This window comes from Desmodus rotundus, chromosome 13, assembly GCF_022682495.2.
Source record: "Desmodus rotundus isolate HL8 chromosome 13, HLdesRot8A.1, whole genome shotgun sequence".
In the NCBI taxonomy this organism is placed as follows: Eukaryota; Metazoa; Chordata; class Mammalia; order Chiroptera; family Phyllostomidae; genus Desmodus; species Desmodus rotundus.
The window spans coordinates 47,672,212-47,688,104 of record NC_071399.1 but is presented as its reverse complement, the minus strand read 5'-3'; the positions used below and the strand labels follow the sequence as shown (position 1 = coordinate 47,688,104).

At 42.5% G+C, this 15,893-nt stretch overlaps 1 pseudogene; it reads right to left on the bottom strand.

The window, feature by feature from the left end:
* Positions 1 to 5,033: 5,033 nt before the first annotated feature.
* Positions 5,034 to 6,837, bottom strand: LOC112311246 (translationally-controlled tumor protein-like; annotated as a pseudogene).
* Positions 6,838 to 15,893: the final 9,056 nt, after the last annotated feature.

The following is a 15,893-nucleotide window of genomic DNA, read 5'->3' as shown; positions in this document are numbered from 1 at the left end:
ACAAAGGAAATAGAATCCACAGCTATCTGTGGCCCATGTGCTTTGTACCCTGTGTTACCATAGTTGCTATGACAGATATAATGAAGGAGATAACCTTGCTCTCCTGGACCTTGTAATCTAAAGTGGAGAACTGCTATGAAGAAATGGGTGGGGGGGAAGGGCAAGGCTGGAAATGAGTCTAGAAAGGCAGTTCCCTGAAAGCTTTGATGAATTTTAAACAGATCAGATATGGTCTGGAGAATGGCATGAGGGGGACAGAAGAACATAGGGAAAGAAACTGAAGCACAGCTGCAGGAGTCCAGATGAGAGGCAATGCAAGCTTGAATTTGTGCAGTGGTTTTGGGATGCAGAGGAGAGGACAGAGGGAAGATTGATTACACACATACTTACATTATATAGTCTCTGTGTTTGTTTTTCTCTTGTTCTATATTGACATCCATATAGTCTTTAGCAGGATTTAACTTATCACAGTTGGGGTAAGGGAAACAGAAAAAGATGTTTTCCACCCACCCTTGGGTCTGAACTCTGAAGGAGGAACAGCTTGCTCCTAGGAAGCCAGCATGGAAGTGGTGAAACTCTGAGCCAGGCCATCTGCAGGGGTTTTTTTGGTCTGACAGATCCACCCCTTCATGTGATGTTAGCAGCAGGACTCACCTTCCCATATGGACAGGGACACAGCCCTGACCCCAGTGCAAATACAGTAGGCCAGAAATCCCAGGACCATTTATAGACTTGATATCTTCTCCCTGTTCTGCTTTCAGAGTCTTGAGTGAGTTGGTGTCCCTAATCCCCTCACCTGAGAGCATTCCTACAACTCCTGGAGTGGGACTGGTCATTTACAGCCTTCCTACACAACTGATTCTTCAACCAAATTGCCTTTTAGGGGACAGACTGTCCTGAAGTCTAGCCAGAGATCAAACAAGACTTCTCTGCAACAGCAGAAACTCAAAACCGATGTTGTCACTCCAGCCTGAGCCAGTGTGTATCTGCAGAAGATACTGTAGCAAGTCTGAAACCCAGAGGAAAGGCAGGGACTGTCTCCCTGCCAGACTGTTCAAGAATCAGGATCTCAGGTCTGCTTTAGGTCAGGAATGCTGTCCCATCTGAAAATAAAAGGTACAGGTCAGTGAGAAAGTTTAAGAGCCCCACCTGGAAGAAACTTTGTTGAGACTCTATTATTTAGTACTGGTGACTATTTAACCCTCTCCCTTTCTGATATTTCTATCTGGTGTACTAATTCCTAGCTATAGTTTTGTACTCAAGACCGAAGTCACTACAGAAAACTTGGAAACCAATTAGTCATCTCATTTTTCAAGGTTGGTGTAATGTTTCTAAAGCTCAGTAGTCTAATTTGAACTGATGATCTCATATATATCACAGCAAAATGAGGAACAAAATTAAGTTTCTAACTCTTTTTGTAAATTGAAATAATTTCCCTTGCAATAGGATGAAGTAGGTCCAGCTCAGGGCTTCCAAAATTAAAAGTAAGAGAGAGGTCTGTAAAAAAGTTCTGGTCCTATTACCTGGAAATACCTAACCTGAGAATGGGCCAGGTACTGAATCCTTATCCCAAAACAACCAGTCAAATGGCTATTGCCAGAGACCCCCCCAAGCAGCATATAGGAGAAATGAAGAGTAAGACATTAGGTAAATTGGGAAGCAATGATCAGTCAATGGTATACAGCAGGACTTCAAAATAGGCAAGACATATACATCATTAAGAGACAAGAAAGATGTGACAAAATGCTCTCTGACTGTGGCTATACTCCAGCTATACTCCATGCACTCTTAAACTCACTTCTCACCTCCACCCACTTCCAATTCCAATCTCCTCCCAAAGGATTGAGTGCAACTTTCTTGTGGACTTTTCTATGATTAGGATTTGACAGTAGCTCTTCTCTGGCTTAGCTCTGGGCCTCAACACCCTAGAATTCTCTCTCTCTGCAAACACTTGTTTGACAGCAGTTCTACCTCTTGTTATTTCCACCTGTGATCCAACACTTCCACCTACTCAATTCATCAGAATGTTCAGGCCCTAGTTTAACCAGTCTTCCTGGTTCCCATGGCCTCAAATTCTTCTCTTTCCTTTCCCCAGTGGGGACTCAAACTAGCTCATGGTTTAGATATGTCTCCCACATCTCCCTAAAAGCTCAGAGATTTCCCTGCCCCAAATAGTCCTCAAAAACCTCACTGGCTTTCCCTTTTGTTTTTAGTGCTTGGGACTTGAAGATGATTATTTTGATTCCAGGGATACTCTTTCCAGCCTCATCAGAAGATACAGGTTTATGGATGCCTGACTGTACACATCCCAGAATGAAGATTGGTGTTTTGGTGATAATGTGAGAAAGCTGAATGCCCTGAGTTGTGCAGTAATCTCATGTCAAAACTATTTTTAGATGAAATGTTTTCAACACTGACCCCCAAACTACTGTTTCAGTGTCTCCTTTGCCCTGAGGTGATTTGACTTTAGAATATAAATTAATGCTAGGACATGAACATAGGAAATGATTTGATATGTAGACCTGTGGCAACAAGGAGAAGAGGAACTAACATTTATTGAATACTTACAATGTACCAGGTAACAGGCACAATTAATCATAATGATAATAATATTTACAGTATGCATATTATATGTAAGGCATTTGTGCTAAGTAAGCCCTTATATATGACCTAATTTAATCCTCACAACCACCCCATGAGATAAGCACTGTATTATTGTCCTCATTTTATGAATGAGAAACTTGACCTTAGAGAGTTTAAGTGACTTGCTCAAATGAACTGGGTTTTAAGTCAAGGTCTGCTTGAATCTAACATCCAACAAGTTTTCTCTTTGTTTCTCTCTCTCTCTCTCAAATCTCTCTCAACTTAAAGTTGCTACAAACTTTTGTGTCTAAGTTTTTGTATGGACATATAGCTCATTTTCTCAATTTTTAAGAATGAATGGTGTATGTTTAACATTTTAAGATTTGTTAAAGTCTTTTCTAAAGTGGCTGAACAATTTTATATTCTCATCAGCAATATATCAGAGTTCTAGCTTCTGCACATCCCCACCAGCACTCAATATGGTCAGTCTTTTTAATTTTAGACATTCTAATAGATGTATACTAGTATTTGTCATTTTACTTTATTTTCCTAATGACTAATAGTGAAAGCATGGGAAACAGGCACTTTTACGAACTATTGGTGGAATTATACATGGGAACCCCTTTTGTATTACAATTTGAATTTTGGTAGTTCATTAAATATGTAGAAACTTTTAATCCTATTTCTAGAAATTTACTTTGTTACAAACTGAGTATTTCTGCAAAAGCTGTCAGGCTAAACTCAGTTGCTTCATAATTCCCCTCTGACTCAGAAGTGGTGTTCCCAGATATTCTTGCTGGTCAATTTCTATTTCTCCACACCTTTCATTCAATACTTCGACAGTGGTTGAAGTATATGAATTGTTCAGTCTTGCAGTGTGATTTAATCTAAAATGCAACTACATATCTTAAAGATGGAAAACATAACAATATAGTGAATTGGGAAATCTTATTTTTTCCTGACCAGTGTATTTGGTGGCAGCACCCAATTTCCTTTGGGAAACTCTTTCCCAACTTCATACAGTCAGGACAGTGCTCTCAATTATACTGCGTGGTGCTGTTTGGCCATGAGATGGTCACGTGACCCAAACTTGTCCTCTCATGTTTCATTATATGCTTGGTATACTGATTGATCTAGGAATGGGCTCATGATTCAGCAGGAACAGAGTCTTCCTCTAGATTAATATATGAAAGTGAGGAGCCAATTACTTTTCTGCTGGGATTGCTGGCCTGAGAAAATGTGAATCTGGGGCTGCCCGTGGGTGCCATCTGTAGCTGCATGGAGAAAGCCTGTCTTTAGTGGAAATTAAAAGTTAGACCAACAGATAGAGGAAAGCAGAAGCAGACATGGGAAGGAGAGAGAGAGAGGAGAGGAGAGAGAGGAGAGATAAGTGAATTTGCCAGTCTTAATCTTTACTTAAGACATGTTTAATATTCTTATTGCATAACTGATAATTTTTAAGTATATTTTATTGATTATGCTATTAAAGTTGTCCCATTTTTTTCTTCCCTTTATTCTACTCTGCCCTGCACCCCCTCCCACCAGCATTTTCCCTCCCCCTTAGTTCATGTCCATGAATCGTACATATAAGTTATTTGGCTTCTCCATTTCCCATACTATTCTCAACACCCCCTTGTCTGTTTTGTAACTACCATTTATGCTACTTATTCCCTATATCTTTTCCCCCATTCCCTGCCCCCCACTGACAACCCTCCATGTGATCTCCATTTCTGTGATTCTGTTCCTGTTCTAGTTGTTTGCTTAGTTTGTTTTTGTTTTTGTTTTTACATTCAGTTGTTGAGAGTTGTGAATTTGTTTGTCATTTTACTATTCATATTTTTGACCTCCTTCTTTATCTTAGATAAGTCTCTTTAACATTTCATATAATAAAGGCTTGGTGATGATAAACTCCTTTAACTTGACCTTATCTGGGAAGCACTTTATTTGCCCTTCCATTCTAAATGATAGCTTTCCTGGATAGAGTAATCTTGGATGTAGGTCCTTGCCTTTCATGACTTTGAATACTTCTTTCTAGCCCCTTCTAGCCTGCAAGGTTTCTTTTGAGAAAGCAGCTGATAGTCTTATAGGAACTCCTTTGTAGGTAACTGTGTCCTTTCCTCTTGCTGCTTCTAAGATTCTCTCCTTCTGTTTAATCTTGGGTAATGTAATTATGATGTGCCTTGGTGTGTGCTTCCTTGGATGCAACTTCTTTGGGATTCTCTGAGCTTCCTGGACATCCTGGAAGTCTATTTTCTTTGCCATATTGGGGAAGTTCTCCATTATTTTTTCAAATAAGTTTTCTTTTTTTTTTAGTTTAAATGCATTTTATTTTTAGACAATCTACATGACACATTTTTTTTTAAAGCAGTGCCTCTGCTCCATAAAAATCATGGTCAAAATACATGAAGAACTCAAGATAACATCAGTCTCATTTGTCCTAGTCCTGGTATGTGGATGAAAAGCAGCAGCCAGTTATGATGATAGGTGATAGATCCAAATTGCCAAATTTGTTAGCATTTTTTCATTTCTAAACCTTCCTTTAAGAATATCATATATGGGGTCACACCATCCTCATGGTAGGCCAGCATAGCAACCATGCCATCTGGATTCATGTTTTCACCAATAAAGAACTGGTAGTTTTTGAAATTAATAAGGATGTTTTGAACTGTGCATCTGATAGGTTGGCTATCTCTTCGTTGCTTAGTTGTATTATTTCTGGAGCTTTGATCTGTTCTTTCATTTGGGCCATTTTTTTTTGTCTTGGCACACCTGTTACATAAAGGGGCGGAGCCTTAGGTGTTCACCAGGGTAGGGTAACGCTGGTCACTGTGCTGTGACGCTGTATGTGGGGGAGGGGCCGAGAGGGAGCAATGGTGCCTGCTCCACTGTCTGCTGGATTTCAGTCACTCCCTCCCCTCCCCACAATCAAACTGGGCCCCTCCAGTGCTGATTCCTGAGTGGGTGGATGGGCTTGTGCATGCTCTAGACCCCTGTGGGTCTCTCCAACAAACTCCTCTGTGAGGCTGGGAGTTTCTTCCACTGCCGCCTCAACCCCCACGGGTGTTCTCAATCAGAGGTTTGAGGCTTTATTTCCCCGTGCTGGAGCCCTGGGTTGCGTGCTCTGTTTTGCTCCCCCACCGTTCCTCCCAGTTTATCTATGTGCGAATGTGGGGCCACAGGGTCTGCTAGTCTCATTGCCTGCCCTGTTCTACAATCCACCACCTTGCTGTGTCCACCAGCTGCCACCCCTCCGTGAGTCCTCTCCACCCCAGCTGCCCGTCTCTGCCCCTCCTACCAGTCTGGACGAATGTTTCTTCTTTATCTCCTTGGTTGTTGGACTTCCATGTATTTTGATTTTCTGTCAGTTCTGGTTTTTTGTTTTTAAATTGTTGTTGTCCTTCTTTTGGTTGTGCAAGGAGGCGCAGTGTGTCTACCTACGCCTCCATCTTGGACGGATTTTTTATCTAAGAAAAAGAAGATCAAAAATATGAACAGTAAAAATGACAGCAAACTCACAGTTATTAACAACCACACCTAAAACAAAAACAAAAGCAAACTAAGCAAACAACTAGAACAGGAACAGAACCACAGAAATGGAGATCACATGAAGGGTTATCAACAGGGGAGTGGGAGGGGGAGAGAGGGGGGAAGGTACAGAGAATAAGTAGCATAAATGATAGGTGGAAAATAGACAGGAGGAGGGTAAGAATAGTGTAGGAAATGTAGAAGCCAAAGAACTTATAAGTATGACCCATGGACATGAACTATAGGGGGGGAATGTGGGAGGGAGGAGGTGGGCAGGATGGAGTGGAGTGAAGGGGGGGAAATGGGACAACTGTAGTAGCATAATCAATAAATATATTGCAAAAAAAGAAATTAAGGATGTGATTGATTTGTTCTGCAGCCCCTGTCATAAAAGGCTTTACTCTTTCTGGTCTCTGTTCTTCAAGTTTCCCTTTGATTGATTTAATGTAATCTTTCATGTACTTCTTGTAGGCCTCTTTTGTAAGGCTGGTTTCCTGAAAATGATGGTTCACGACAATATCAACACCAGTGATTACTTTGCTTTTGGTTCCTTTGCCCTTGGGAACTTCATCAGAGGCATTTCACCAACATGCGAGATATCAATGTTACCCTCTGTCCTACTGACCATCTTCTCCTCACCTCCAAACACAGCCCATCTGTGACCTCCTGGATCTTGTAGATATTGGAGAACATCTCATCATGACTGATGAGGTCTAGGCAGATTATCATGATGGTGGCTGGAAGAAGACAGCAGCACTTCCTGAGCAGGAGCCTGGAGCTCTAGTGAGCACAGTGCAGCCTGAGCGGTGTTCTGGGGGAGGGGGGAGGGGGGAGGGGGGAGGGAGCGGAAAAGCTTAAATAACTTTTCAATTTCTTGCTCTTGTTCTTCTCCTTCTAGCACCCCTATTATTTGGATGTTGGAACATTTAAAGTTGTCCTGGAGGTTCCTAAGCCTCTCCTCATTTTTTTTTTTTTTTTGAATTCTTGTTTCTTCATTCTGTTCTGGTTGAATGTTTATTTCTTCCTTTTGCTCCAAATTGCTGATTTGAGTTCCAGTTTTCTTCCCTTTACTATTGGTTCCCTGTATATTTGTCTTTATTTCATTTTGCATAGCCTTCACTTTTTCCTCTGCTTTGTGACCATACTCAACCATTTCTGTGAGCATCCTTATTACCAATGTTTTGAACTGTGCATCTCATAGGTTGGCTATCTCTTTATTGCTTAGTTATATTTTTTCTGGAGCTTTGATCTGTTCTTTCATTTGGGCCATATTTCTTTGTTTCGGTGTACCTGTTACATTGTAAGGGGTGGAGCTTTATGTATTCATCAGGGTAGGGCAAGTGAACCCCCTCAGGATAGGAGAGGGGGACTATGGAGTTTTCCAATCTCTGAGAATTTCTCTGCACACCTCTTGAGGGCATTGCCACCTAAACACTCCTGGAAGATGGAATGGAAATGGGACTGGAAAGGGGATAAGCTCTGAGAAGTTAGTTTTGTTGGCAGAAAAATGTGCTCATGAGCACTGTTTGAAATAATGGAGTTGTGAATGATGGGTTTGTTTATATGCTCCCAGATTACCTGGATTTTTCTTTTTATAGCTTTTTTCAGGTATGGCCAGGGCAGTAAGGGCAGTTCTATGCTGTCAACTAGGGGGAGCCCACTGGGTAGAATTTTGGAGGACTGGAGTATGTATTGCCATTATCCAATGTCCAAGGAGGTATTGGTTTATTACTGTAATACTGTTTGGCCTATGTATGATTTGGATTGTGGAAAAAGGTGGCCAATGGATGGTTCCCTGAATTACTGTACCATTATACAATTGGAACAGTGTTGCCAACATTTGGGCAAATGGGATGAAATCTGTTATATCAATGCATTTATATCATTGTATAATAGGGTTTTGTCAGGGACAGAGAATCACTTGATGGTACAGAGAAGGGAAGTGGCCTTAAAACCTCCCCCTGATGGTAAGACACAGGGAGGAAGGGAAGATGAGGAGCTACACCTCATCAACGTTCTGAGCCCAGATGACACAGGGTTTGTGGCAGGAGGATCTTCCTCACCACCACCTCCTTCACAAACTGCCCATGAAGGAGAGACCACAGAGCCAACAGCTCCACCCCTATATGACGAGGGATGTGTCTCCCCCTCAAAGACCCATCAGAGCACCCAATTTGGCCAGGGAGCATCTGTATCTGGAGCAAGGCAGTTTCCCTTGAGGCAATATCCTGTTGATGGAGTATATGAGCAAAGCCAGCCTGCTAGTTACGATTGGGCCCATACTCCATTCTCCACTTCAGACTTACTGAATTATAAGAATTCCAACCCTTCATATAGGGATGATCCTCAGAAAATTGCAGATCTTGTCATTTCCATTTTTGCCACTCATCACCCAAACTGGGCAGATGTATAGGCTCTCCTAAGTATCTTGTTAACAGCGGATGAGAGACAGCCAGCTATAATTAGGGCTAATGAAGAGGACAAATGTGTCTACCAAGAGCATCCTTATGGGGCCTGCAACCCAGCTGAGGCAATTCCCTTGACAGAGCCTGACTGATACCCAAATGGTGGGGGCCTAGCCTTCCTGCAACATTACAGAAAGTGTATATTGCAAGGGTTTAAGAAGGGGCTGCCCAAGCAAAAGAACCTGAATATGATACAGGCCCCTCAGCAAAATCCAAATGAAGATCCTTCTGAATTTTTGAAGATCTATCAGGCCTATTGGAAGCACATGGATGCTGATCCACAGGCACCAGAAAATGTGCTAATGGTGAACAAGACTTTTATTGGGCAAAGTGCCTCAGATATCCAGAGCTTTGGGAATGAATCCCTCTCCGTTGGGAGACATAGCATGTAAACTTTGCAATGCCCAGGAAGCAAGGAAGATAAAACAGGCCATGGTATTCTTAGAAGCAGAGTGGGGAGGCCAAAGGAAGAAGCAGGACCCTAGCAGAAGGAGAAGAGGCCCAATAGGCATCAACCAATTTGCCCATTGCAAGGAGGAGGGCCATTGGAAGTGGCCCATTGGAGGAATGAGTGCCTGAAATTGAAAAGGAAATATAGAAATGAGAACACGCACTAAGAAATGCTAAAAAGGGGAGGAGAGTTTGATGATGAATGAGGAGGCCCAGGGGCTCCTTTGGATATCTCCTGATGTATTACTATTTCCCCATGGAAATCCCAGGTATAGTTGAGTATGGAGAACAAGCTAATTGATTTCCTTGTATCAGTGTTGAACACAAAAATTAACCAAGAAAAGTTCAGATACATACAGTAACAGTTACTGGAGTGACTGGACAGTTACAAAAGCAGGCATTCCTTCAACCTCTGGAATGCCAGCTTGGGGATCAAAAGATTATGCATAGTTTTCTCTACATGCCAGATTGCTCCATTCCACTGCTGAGCCAAGGTTTACTTTGCAAATTGCATGAACAAATAACTTTTTTCTCCTGAGAAGCAGCAATTATGTGTGAAGGTCCCACTGGAACATGCCTGCCAACTATAGGCATTCCTGGCCTGAGATCTATGAGCAGGCAAATCGAACCATTTGTGCTGATGGGACCCCAGGTAAAGCAGTTAACGTGCAATCCATAAAAGTTAATCTAAAAGAAGGGGCACAGGTCCCACAAAAGAAGCAGTACCCCCTTAAGAAGGAGGCTTTAGAGGGGATTCAGCCAGTATTGCAGTATTAAGTTTTTTATATTGGGACTAATTTAGCCATGCCAGCCACTCTACAATAATCCCATTTTGCCAGTCAAAAAGCCTCACTTTGATGAATATCAGTTTGTACAGGGTCTTAGGGCCATAAATGACATTGTTCAGGACATTCATCCTGTAGTGCCCAAGCCCTACACTCTGTTTACCCTGGCACCTGGGGATAGCAAATGGTTTTCAATTCCAGACTTGAAGGATGCCCTTTTCTGCATTCCAATAGATGAACAGGCTCAGCTACTGTTCGCCTGTGAATGGCAGGACCCAGAAACTAAATGAATGCTCCAATACTGCTGGACTGTGCTGCCACAAGGATTTAAGAACTCCCCAACTGTATTCAGGGAAGTGTTGGCAAAAGACTTAAAGATGTTCAACCGAGATCAGGAGGGTTTTTTTTTACAATACATAGGTGACATATTGATAGCCAGCAGCACCTACAAGGACTGTCTACTCAACACCGTCACAGTCCCAAGTCATTTGTCAAAAAGAAGATGTAAGGTGTCACCTCATAAAGCCCAGATTTGCAAACAGGAAGTGGTGTACCTGGGATTTGAACTGAAATGGCACTAGGAAATTGATGGCAGATAGGAAGCAAGCCATTGCTACATTAAAAATCCCAGAGGACTGAAGGCAGCTTCGTGAGGTTTTAGGGATTACAAGGTTCTTTAGAATTTGGATTCCAAACTTCGAACTCATAACAAAACTACTATGAATTCTTGAAGGTACTGGACTCTGAACCTTTAGAATGGACAAGGGATTGTTGGGTAGCATTTGATCCATTGAAGGAAAATCTGGTTTTGATTCTTGTACTAGGGTTGCTCAATTTACAGAAGCCTTTCAAATTGTACACTATGAAAGACAGGGGACTGGACTGGGAGTGGTAACCCAGACTCTAGAAAATATTCCCTGACCTATAACCTATCTCTCAAAAAAATTGGATCACATGACAAAGTGATGGCCACCAAGTCTTCAAACAGTATCTGCTTGACATCTATGACATCTATGGCAGTCTACCTATGACATCTTACAGGAATCTGAGGAATTTACTTTGGAATAGCCAACTACAGTGTTGGGACCATATCAGGTTCTGACTCAATTGGAGGAAAAAGGAGGGTATTGTCTGACAGATGGATGCATGGGGAAATACCAGGTCATTCTGCTGGACAATCCAAATGTTACCTTGCAGACCACTACAACCCTTAACCTGGCTACCCTACTCCCAGATATGGAGGGAGACTCAGCCCTCCAACACGATTCCTTGGAAATCATTGACTTAGTGTATTCTAGCAGGCCAGATCTGCTGGACCAACTGCTGGCAACACCATACTGGGAGCTGTGTAGAGATGGGAGAAGCTTCATGGACAACAGTCATCGATGAGCTGGGTACATGGTAGTCACCACAGACATAAGAGAAGCCCAAGCCTTTGTACCAGGAACCTCAGCATAGAAGGCTGAACTCACAAGAGCCTTAGTACTCTCCCGAGGAAAGAAGGTTAATATGTACACAGACTCCAAATATGCCTTCATGGTAGTCCATGCCCATGGAGAAATATGAAAAGGGAGAGGACTCTTAACCTCAGGGAACAAGGATGTTAAATATGCAGAGGAGATTTTACAATTGCTAGAGGCAGTGAATCTACTGGCCCAGGTTGCCATAATGCACTGCATAGGACACTGAAGGGATGGTTTCCAAATGAGCCAGGAAAACCAAACTACTAATAAAGCAGAAAGACAAGCAGCCAGAGGACCACTACACCTGGGGGCTTTGATTCCCTGCTTGGACTTGTCAGAGTCTGAATCTCATTACATAGAATGGGAATGAAGAACAGGCCCATGAATGGGGATTCATTAACACTGATCCCACTTCTGTGTGGAAGATCAATGACCATGATATGATCTTAATACCCAAGGCTCTAGTGTATCTCATCCTCAAAAACCTACATGAAGGGACATTATGGAAGGGATGTTTGATGGACTTCATTAGGCCACATTTGAAAAGCTCCCATTTACAAAGGACTGTTCAGAGGATTTGCTAAGCCTGTCAAATATGTACCAAGAACAGTCCTGAGACAGAGCATGTCCCAACAAAAAAGGGTGTACAATATAAATAGTTGTGTCCATTTGAGGAGTGGCAGGTGGATTTCACACAGTTGCCTAAAACCATGAGGAATTTCAAGTTTTTGTTAGTCTTTGTGGACACTTTTACTGTATGTGTAGAGGCTTATCCCACTAAAACTCAAAGGGCAACTGAGGCAGCAAAACTCTTACTTAAGCAAATAATTCCTAGTTTTGGACTTTCCTTGCTGCATTCAAAGTGACAATAGAAAATCATTCACTTCGGAGATCTCCCAGAAGGTTGGACAGGCACTGAAAATACACAGGAAATTACATGTATCTTGGAGACCTCAATCTATGGGAAAGACTGAAAATAAAGAAGACCCTGGCAAAAATATGCCAGGAAATGCATCTAAAATGGGACCAGGCATTCCCCATTGCTTTGTTCTGAATTAGGGTGGCACCCAGAAGAAGGCTTAAATTGAGCCCTTTTGAAATAATTTATGAGAAACCCACCCAAATCTCTGTTTTAGGAATACTCCTTTAGATCTGGAACACAAGGTAAGAATTAAGCAATATCTGCAACATTTAGGGCAAGCACTAACCATTTTGCATAAGTTTGCTCATTGAAGGTTTGCCTATCCATCTGATGGGCCCCTTCACCTCTTCCAGCCAGGGTACTGAGTCTTACTAAAGACCTGGAAGACTCAAGGCCCTGAACAGCAGCTGGCCAAACAATGGACACGTGGTGCCTTTGAAATCTTGTTGACAATGCATTCTTCCTTAAAGCTGATAGGAATCAAGCCCTGGTTCTACCACACATGGATAAAACAGGCACTGCCTTAGGAGGATGCAGACCCTGCTGCTGTGGTGGATGCTGAAAGGGAAAGCTGGACCTGCACTCCTGAAAGAGAAATGAAATTTCTCTTCCAGAAAAGGACAGTGACATCCAACACAGGGTGACAATGTTTCTTTTACTTTATTTATGTGTTTGTAAAGCTAAGGACTTTCAGCTGCCAGATACTGAATTTGAGTATGACCATTGCCAGTGTGGAAAAGAACAAGGATTAAAAGTGGATTACAGCTAAATCTGAACAAGTAAATATACATAGAAAAGTTGTAAAAGTATCAAACCTAGAGGAAAGGAAACTTCAGCTCTTTGGTGTGGTTATTTCTTGTTGGCTTGTTTTCTGATCTTATGGGGACATGGTTTGAACTTTGCTGTTTTGGGTACATTGGGAATCCTGTCTCTGTTTTTTGTCCAGTAAGACCTAGGAGAGGTCACCTGTGAAACTGGTTGGAGGGAATGCTTTTGCCATGTGGGACCTAGGGAGGGTCTTGTGGTGTTGGTGGAATCTGACTTGGGGCAAGAGAGCATGTCTCTACCATGAAACAAGGTGGTGAGAAGGCATGTCTCTGCCAAGAGACCAGTGGGCACATTGATGGGCAAGAGAGTGCTTCTACCTGTGAGGCTTTGTGTCATGGAATGCTGGTCTGTGTACCAGCTGGGAATGAGAGGTCATGTCTCTGCCAGAAGACCAGTGGAGAAATTGGTAGGTGAGAAAATGCCTGTACTAGTGAGGCTTTGGGACATGTGGGACCTAGGAAAGGTTGCCTGGGTGACCAGTTAGTGGGACCAGTGAGAAATGATACAAGATTCTAGGCTAGTTTTAGTCCCCCTTCTTTTGGAACTCTTGTTTTTGCTTTGAATTTTTCTTTGTTTCTGTTCTGGAAGGAAATTGAGGTTTCCCAGGGAGTACTAAAACTTCACACCAAGTGGGAAAGTGAACAATGGAAGGTATAAGGCATAGAGATGCAATCTTGTTTGATATTAAAAGACAAGAACTCAAAGTAAGCTAGGCTTATGAATGGGTGAGAAAGTTTGTGAAAGTTTTTGAAAGAAATTATATGGTATTAGTAATGAAATGTATAAGGCATGGAAATGTAGTCTTGGTGGATATTGGAAGAATAAAGATTTTCCTTCATGCTTTGTATTTTTCTCCCTATCTGATTCCTCTGGAATTTGACATTCTGAAGATTACATAAGATTTCTTTGCATAAAACCAATTAGACCAGTTGCCAATGGTGGTTTTGTTAACCAAGACTTTGACTGAAAGGTTGTACCTGAAAGGGGGTATGACTAGGCTATGATTATTAACTAAAAAGCCGTAAAAAACTAAGATTGACTTTCAAATCTAGCAAAAGTCCACTGGAGAAAAGGCTTGGTACCATGGCTGGTCATCTGCTTTGTGGCTCTCTTTCTGGGGAAGGAATGAAGGTTGCTTTCCTGGAAGATGGCAAGGTGGAAATTTAAGGCACAATGCAAACCTCAAGGTCTTGAGGGAAGCAGGTGCTGCAAGTGAAGACAGATGGCAGGTGTGTGGCTTAGCTTCTGTGCCCTGAAGGGCAGACTAAAGTGTCAGTCTAAAGGTTCCTTGTGTGAGTTCCAGCAAAGCAGACTTAAAGATCTTATGTGATCAATTGTTGCTCTTGCTGTGTTTATGCAAATTAACAGGCAAAAATTAAAACTGGACTTAATGCGGTCTCTTTAATGACAATAAGGGTGATCTTAAGGAGAAAAATTATGATTCAAGGAAAATCACAGTGCTCAGTGGTAGATATTAGACTAATGCAGCTAACTGTCTTCAAAGTTTGTTTTCATTTGGAAGTTGAACTGGATTTGTGACATCATCAAAGATGCTCAATTTGCAGGCAAGAAAGATCTGTCAAATTGTCACTGCTTATCATCATTCCATCAAAGGCCTTGCAACTGGATGTCTTCCCAAAAGACAGTCTTGTGGACTCAGAGACTAGTTTGTGGGTTGTTGTACAAATTAACCCATGTGTTCTTCCTTCTCTTTTCATAGGGCATAAGCCTATGACCTCATTACCTGCATGGTTATTTACACAAAATAGGCCTGACTTGAGAAACCCATCTGCATCACTGCCTCCTGAGACTCAACGGTTTGGCTGGACTAACTGGTTGGGTTGATGAAGTATGAGGCAGTCTGTGGGCCTTACCCTGAAACTGGCTTGCTTTTCTGTCCTAGTAGTTTGGACAGAAAGGGCCCAAAGGTATCAAAGGGGGTGAGGGGCAATCTTAGAATATTCCCCTCAGCCCAAGCTAAGAATAGTGGGGAAAAGGGCTTTGGATAGGTGTGACATGCCTTGCATGCCTTCCTCCAGGGAAGCCATTCTTTTCCTAATGTGGAACATTGCAGAATTCATCCCCACCTTTGCCATTTAGTGATTATGGTTTTGATTGTGCCTTCTAACTCTCTTGCTAAGTTTGTTGCCTATAGAATATGACAAGGATACCAACCTGTCCAGCAGTGCCAACCTTTGGACATCAAGCATGCCACTCTCCAGGGCCAGCCAACTGACTCAGATACCACAACGTCCTTCCCCTTGCATGAAGGACACTCTCCACTCTAGACCCCCATTCTGTTAGGGATTTCTGGACTCAGGAGTAGGTAGGACTATGGCCATGGCCAGCAGATAGTAGCTCCAGGAGATTTTAAGATCTTTGTCCATTGCCTTTGTAAGATTACAAAGGGTCCAGAGGTATAGAAGTGGGGATTGTAATGGGGTTCAGAGCATGGGGTCCCCTGATAATATGCAGGATTGGAGGCAGGGAGAATGGATGGTACAGCATTTAAAGTACATTGCATAACAAAAGGCAATTAACAGCTGTGGCTTCCTGAAGGGAAGAAGGCTGCAGCCCAGGGAGAATTGTATATGTGACTGTGAGAACATACAGGGACTCATGACATAGCCAGGGCGAGAACATGCCCATTTTGGATGCCTGCACATCACTGGGAACTCTTGACCTGACTAAAGATGGCAGCCAAAAGAGGGTCAAAGACACTGGGGAACTGACAGAAATGGTGGACACGAATGCACCATAGGAAGAGCCAGATATAAGGTCACGTAGGAAGTTCTGAGCTGAGTATTTAAATTAGGGTAGGCCAAAGGTCAAGGGAAAGAGCCATGAAGTCAGAGGAGGCCTGCACAAGAGG